The sequence below is a fragment of the Brachyhypopomus gauderio genome, chromosome 3, assembly GCF_052324685.1.
Source record: "Brachyhypopomus gauderio isolate BG-103 chromosome 3, BGAUD_0.2, whole genome shotgun sequence".
Taxonomy (NCBI): domain Eukaryota; kingdom Metazoa; phylum Chordata; class Actinopteri; order Gymnotiformes; family Hypopomidae; genus Brachyhypopomus; species Brachyhypopomus gauderio.
The window spans coordinates 2,643,646-2,650,713 of NC_135213.1; the positions used below are offsets into that span (position 1 = coordinate 2,643,646).

Consider the following 7,068-nt stretch of genomic DNA (forward strand, 5'->3'; position numbering starts at 1 on the left):
CTGGGAATGTGCTTGTTTGAGTCTGGAGCGCTGGTGTAGTTCTCATCATTCACCACTGAAGGCAGTCATAGTCCATGAAATCTCAGTAGGGGAGTCGTCTGTGTGTGTGTGTGTGTGTGTGTGTGTGTGTGTGTGTGTGTGTGTGTGTGTGTGTGTGTGTGTTCTAACTGCACAGATGGGTAAAAAGTGGAGGACAAATTTTGATTGCGATGAAAAATTACAATTGACAAAAATATGGCACATTACCTCTGAGAGGTTTTTACAAAAATGTGACAACCAATTTATTAAATGTTTTGAAAATTAGAGATAAAAGTTTAATTACAATATGATATAAAAATATAAAACGCCATACTCATAAAGTGTTAAAATGTGAAAATAGAATAAATTAAGAATTTAGAGGAATAGAAATTCACTGTAGTGCTTCTAGAGGGGAAAAAAGTACAAGCAGGAAAGATTAAATCAGGGTGCTAATTAAACCCCATATCTCCCCCTTACCTCTCATTAACGCCCATACAGGAAAGATTAAATCAGGGTGCTAATTAAACCCCATATCTCCCCCTTACCTCTCATTAACGCCCATACAGGAAAGATTAAATCAGGGTGCTAATTAAACCCCATATCTCCCCCTTACCTCTCATTAACGCCCATACAGGAAAGATTAAATCAGGGTGCTAATTAAACCCCATATCTCCCCCTTACCTCTCATTAACGCCCATACAGGAAAGATTAAATCAGGGTGCTAATTAAACCCCATATCTCCCCCTTACCTCTCATTAACGCCCATACAGGAAAGATTAAATCAGGGTGCTAATTAAACCCCATATCTCCCCCTTACCTCTCATTAACGCCCATACAGGAAAGATAAAATCAGGGTGCTAATTAAACCCCATATCTCCCCCTTACCTCTCATTAACGCCCATACAGGAAAGATTAAATCAGGGTGCTAATTAAACCCCATATCTCCCCCTTACCTCTCATTAACGCCCATACAGGAAGCCACCATGGATGTGGGCCATTGCCATGGATACAGGCTATGCAGGAATAGTGTCTTGAAACATCCCAGTATGGGATGTAGGCGACTTTGAACGTGGCCTTAACTGTAGAACTCTGTTAACACTCCTTGCTTATCCCAGTTTACGTTGGATACCTGCTCGGCCACATGTGTGTGTGCACGCCTGCGTGTGTGTATGCATGCTGTATACTTAGAGTACTGGAGTGTTAGTTACAGGTGTTATTTGTTGAGTGTGATATCGGTGGCGGTTTGTGTGTGCTCTTGAGGAGAAGCCATCCGGGCCTTGAACTTCCACAATGTCTCCCTTTGCATGCGTTTGTTTTGCGTGTTTGCTTTGTATGTATGAAAACAGAACATGAGACTTTGATGTGTGTAGACATTTACTACTGCATCATACAGAGGTGTCACCTACAGGCAAACTGGGCTCACCATTTTAAAATGAACTGCTTCAACAAATGTATTACGCTCATTGTTTTTTTTTTTTTTGTACAAAATTGTATGTTTAAGAAGAGCAAAATGACGCCTGTGCTTACACTAACTCACTACAGAGAGTAAAATTATGCCTGTGCTTACACTAACTCACTAAAGAGAGTGAAATTACACCTGTGCTTACACTAACTCACTAAAGAGAGTAAAATGTCCCTCGTCTTGCCCGTTTAGGTTATCCTGAAATGTCTACCAGGAACCAAATGTTTATGCCAAACAAATATTTCAAAACATTGCAGCCTGCAGTAAATGGTACTGAAATCGGAGTAAATCGGATTTATTGTCCGTGCTGTACAGGTTACTCTCTCACCTCTGTATGTGCTTCCTCTTTTTCTCTTGCTCTCTTAGCCAATCGGAGACGAGCAGGCCATGCAGTGACGAACATTCTCGCCAAAGAACTGCTGCAAGAAGACACTCCATCCAGTGCCGCCTCCAAAAAGAAACGATTGGACACTGAAAGCAGGAAGGCGGAGCCAGTGGAAGATATGGGTTCACTGGAAGATCTCTTGGACAGTGCCCTTTCACGTTCAAGTTAGCACGATCATACAGTGCTTGGGGTCTAAAAATGAGGGCTGGGCTCTCTTTGACCCCTAGAGAAAGTCTTCAGGGCATACCATTGGCCCCTTTCACAGATGCGCTGTTCTCTTTCGGCTTTCTTGTGCACTTGAATACTACTGGAGCAGATGCATCTGCTATTTCTCTTGAGGGTGTTACTTCATTACTTGTACAACATGAACAGTTTCTCTTCTGTATGTGCGCGGAAAGTTAAGGCTGTGTCCTGATCCTGCTGTCAGCACGTAACATAGCCGCAGCATCCAGAGACTGGTCCTGTGGCCGCTCTCTGCATCTCTCAGCTGCTTGAGCCAGACGGGCCCAACGCTCTGTTCACACCTTCTGCTCAGATGACGTTCGATGTTTCAGACCTGCTGTTTCTGCTCCAGGGGAAGATCTCTCTTCCCCTCGTCACTTCAACACATGCAGGCAGCTTCTTTTACAACAGTACTTTATGGAGGCGTCTGACGAAGATCTGGCAGCGCTGTGGTCTTTGCACACCGCCTGAACAGTTGAGCTTGTATGAAGAGCACTTTGCAGTCATTTGACCTACGGACGGTTCGCCTGTGTATCTGCATACGTTCTAGCTTGGTAAAGAGCTTTAGTTTTCTTTATGTGCCATTGCCATGAGCACACCTCTTGTGCATAGTTTCATCTCTTCCCATTTCTAGATGTTCAGCTCTGATCAAATTACTGATTCAGCCCTGTTGTTAAGAGCTTTGGACTTTGGCTATGGTTTATTCCTGAAAATGAAAGCTTCTGAGATTTAGGAGGTCTTGATTTTTACCAGGCTAGATGTATTCAGGCCTGCTGTTTCTGCACCAGGGGAAGATCTCTCTTCCCCTTGTCACTTCAACACATTGGCATCGGGAAATGTTTTGGGCTGCACTGAGTGGCTGCACTGAATGAATCAAAGTGCACATTTCTGTGCTTCTCGTCGGTGGCCTGAAGAGGCAGCTTCTTTTACAACAGTACTTTATGGAGGCGTCTGACGAAGATCTGGCAGCGATGTGGTCTTTGCACACTGCCTGAACAGTTGAGCTTGTATGAAGAGCACTTTGCAGTCATTTGACCTACGGACGGTTCGCCTGTGTATCTGCATACGTTCTAGCTTGCTAAAGAGCTTTGGTTTTCTTTATGTGCCATTGCCATGAGCACACCTCTTGTGCATAGTTTCATCTCTTCCCATTTCTAGATGTTCAGCTCTGATCAAATTACTGATTCAGCCCTGTTGTTAAGAGCTTTGGACTTTGGTTATGGTTTATTCTTGAAAATGAAAGCTTCTGAGATTTAGGAGGCCTTGATTTTTACCAGGCTAGATGTATTCAGGCCTGCTGTTTCTGCACCAGGGGAAGATCTCTCTTCCCCTTGTCACTTCAACTCATTGGCTGTATGTATAAATCAAAAACATATAGTCTGAATGACTTCCGCCCTGTTGCACTAACATCTGTCATCATGAAGTGCTTCGAGAAGCTGGTGCAGTCGTGTCATTGCCTGTCTGCCAGCCAACCTGGACCCTCTTCAATTTGCCTACAAAACAAAGAGATCCACAGCGGACGCCGTGGTGACAACTCTACACACTGCGCTGACCCACTTGGAGCAGCTAGGGAGTTATGCCAGACTGCTCGGCCTTTAATACCATCCTCCCACATAGACTGGTATCCAAGCTGTCAGATCTAGGACTCCCATCACAGGTATGCAACTGGATACTGGACTTCCTGTCAGGTCGCTCCCAGAGGGTCAGATTGGGTCCTCACATCTCCACGGCTCTCTTTCTCAACACAGGGACACCGCAGGGCTGTGTGCTTAGCCCACTCCTCTACAGCCTCTATACATATGACTGCGTCGCTACCCACCACAGCAACAAGGTCATCAAGTTTGCAGATGATACCACAGTGGTCGGGCTCATCTCAGACAGGGCAAGCCTACAGGAACGAGGTAGTGTAATAGTCTTCTAATTGGATGCTCTAAATAGTCCATAAAGAAGCTACAACTTGTACAAAATGCTGCAGCTAGAGTCCTAACTAAGGCTAGTGTAACGGATTCAACAATGGCAGTGGGGTTTTGTATATTCTTTGGACCAGATCTAGGCTCGTGAAAGAGCTGGTAAGCTTTGGAGGACAAATTCAGTGACTCAGACCATGTAAATAAAAATTTAATTTGGGGATCTTACAAACCTGGAGATTATCAGCACATCAGTAAATAATGCACATGGATCAGGTGAATGGGTAGACAGAATAAAAAAATAAATAAAAACATACATGTGTGTGTGTGCGCATGTGTGTGTGTCTCAGTCCAGTTCCGTAGTATTCTCTTCTGCATGCGATTGCTTTATCTCTTTTTCAGGACTTGGCTCGCCACTCCTTACCGGAGAAATCAGAACTCAAGAAGGGCACCTGTGGATGGGGTGTCCTGCTATCAGAGCTGGTAATCACTCAAGGCTCCGCACGTGCAAGAAACCTGACAGGAGGCATCAGGACCATTCAAGTTGAAGCCACAGGGAAAGGGATTCCACACTATGACCCTGCTTGACGTCTCAAGGCTCCAATAAAACCTGATCTGTACACCAAATAGGCATAAAGTCACGTTTTTCCCAACATAGCACAATCCCATCATGTAAACACATATATACCACATACAACAAATAAATTTTGTAACAATTCAAATGAATCATATAACTTCAATTCACAGGAAAATATTAACTGTCAATAAAATAAATAATCTAACAAAACATTCTATAGCTTTTAACTGTACAATTTTATAATATGATTTTATGAATATTACTTATAGAGCAATAACAATATTTGCCTGAGCATATAACCTTAACTGCTCAGCAATGCTAAGAACATAAGGGAAGCATAGCATAGCTACGTTTTAGCATAGCTAAACATGGGCGATAGGCGCCATCAGGCGACCATAACAGGTAACATCAACCATTCTCATTCGCGCACATGGTACCGCCATCTTACACACAAACTACTTTGAATGTGCAGGGCTCTGCAGATATATATATATATATACATATTTATTAACTACTCGGTAATGCTAACATCTTGCATTTAATAAGAGACAAACTAATATCACACTGAGCACCATTCTGAACTCATTTTACAGTTAATAACCACTTTAATTCACAAAACACATCTTACCAAAGCTCGTTAAACACATGCAATGTCAAGATGGGGTTCCAGGGTCTATTGTTCGGACAAAACTTAAACTTAACGGTTTAATTGAAAAGGAAAGCTCAGATGCACGTCCGTGCTGAACAAGCGCGAAGAGAAAAGAGAGAGATCATCCAGGGGGCCATAATCAATTCGCGGGCCGGATCTGGCTCGCGGGCCTTGACTTTGACATATGTAGTTTAAACCATGAGCCGCGACGGCTTGCGCGGGGGAAAGAGCACAGTCAGTTAAAGAGGGCCTCGCGCGCTGTCGATTCGCGAGGTCGTGCACCTCTCGAATTTTGTAACTTCGCGCGCACCGCGCCTCAGCGCAATGAGAACAGTCACGTTTGCCGGGTTCATACACCTTTATAAGGTGGAATTAACGCACTTGTACGTCACTTTCAAGGTCCATTTCAATATTTCTCAGCACGTTAAACTTAATTAAGTTAAATATTTATACATATACTCAAAATGATTCGCATTTTAAATCACACTTTCAAAACGCCCAGTCTGAACATCTTCACGTTCTCTCATGTTTCATCCTGGAATTACAAGAGGCTCGTATTTGTTAACGTAAGAGGACTGTTCAGTCAGACAGCTATTTGTTGTGAAGTAGTTACAATTTCAAGCATTTTCAAGTACTTTAGCCTAAATTCCAGCACTTTTCAAATCTGAAAAAGCAACATTAAAATTCGTCAGGTAAATGTTCATTCCCCTGTTTTTTTATTACCACATATCGTTTCGGACAACACTGCGCAGAAAGTATTTAAACGCTTCCGCCGTTCGCGCAGGTTTAGAAGAACCAAGTTAGCCTAACCGCTAACGACTAATAAAATAATTTAAGCAACACCTATGTAAGAGGTAAGTAACATTAAAGCAACGAAAAACCACAGTTAAGCAAATATTACCATGTGGAAGTCAGTTTAAACTCAGAAGAGTGTTTATCAGTATACCTACCTTTCACTCATACTAACAAAACACATACTACAGAACTGAACCGTTTGGGGCGGTCTGCCGATTTTTATATGACTCAAAGAGCCAATCAGGAATAAGCAAGGAAATATCTTCACGCTGCAAAGCAAAATGCATTTTTGTGATTGGTTCAGAGATAATAATAAAAAAAGCCGTTGCTTGCATTGTGCTTGGGGGGGCAAAGACACAATTTGGGGGGGCAATGCCCCCCTCAGCCCCCCCCTAGTGCCGGCCCTGGTCCTGACCCTCCCTCACCTGGCCCACCATCCTCAACCTCCTGGCCATCCACACGATGCTCTTTGTCTGGCCATAAATTTTCATCCACGTCACAACGTATGACCTCCTTTGCAATGCAACGAGGGTAGAAGTGGCGTGCATGTCACAACCACCCCTACACTGATTCCTTGTAATGCCTTCACATGCAAGATCCATTGCATGAAACAGGGATCTGTGGTCTTGAACATGATGGTGTGTTAGAAATTCTGAAACCCTTAAATGGTGAGCACAATAAAAGTCAGAAGCAGTTGGGTTAGATAATAAAGTAGAATGATTTATTTTAACAAAGCATGGATTAACCCTGAGATCACCGTTACAAACACACACACAGAGAGCTAATTCCCCATTCCGAACTCTCATCTTTTATACTCCTAATCATTAACACACACAGTGTCCACGAGGTAAACATGAGGTGATCAACCAAATGTGATTGGACAATACATGAAATAAGTAACACTGATTTGACAGATGCATATGATGCATGCCCCCTCCACACTCAGCATCCTCGTGATGTCATGACCGACTGAGTGTCGCTGTAGTCCCTTCCAAGTAGAGATTAGGTGTCTCAAACAAGGTCAGTTTAGGAACACTAGAGGAACATCCGATT

At 43.2% G+C, this 7,068-nt stretch overlaps 1 long non-coding RNA gene and 1 pseudogene across 2 annotated transcripts in view; one reads left to right on the forward strand and one right to left on the reverse strand.

The window, feature by feature from the left end:
• LOC143509984 (protein diaphanous homolog 1-like) overlaps positions 1–4,601 on the forward strand; it is a 20,848-nt pseudogene extending 16,247 nt beyond the window's left edge. Inside the window, exons 24-26 of the transcript XR_013129858.1 lie at positions 1,847–3,744; positions 3,836–3,988; positions 4,397–4,601. The product of XR_013129858.1 is annotated as a protein diaphanous homolog 1-like (transcript). The remainder of the gene's footprint in view (positions 1–1,846; positions 3,745–3,835; positions 3,989–4,396) is intronic.
• LOC143509985 (uncharacterized) lies at positions 4,410–5,257 on the reverse strand. The gene is made up of 2 exons (XR_013129859.1): positions 5,200–5,257; positions 4,410–4,609 (listed from the first exon to the last, which is right to left on the reverse strand). It is a non-coding gene; the product is annotated as an uncharacterized LOC143509985 (long non-coding RNA).
• Between the last annotated feature and the right edge of the window lie 1,811 nt (positions 5,258–7,068).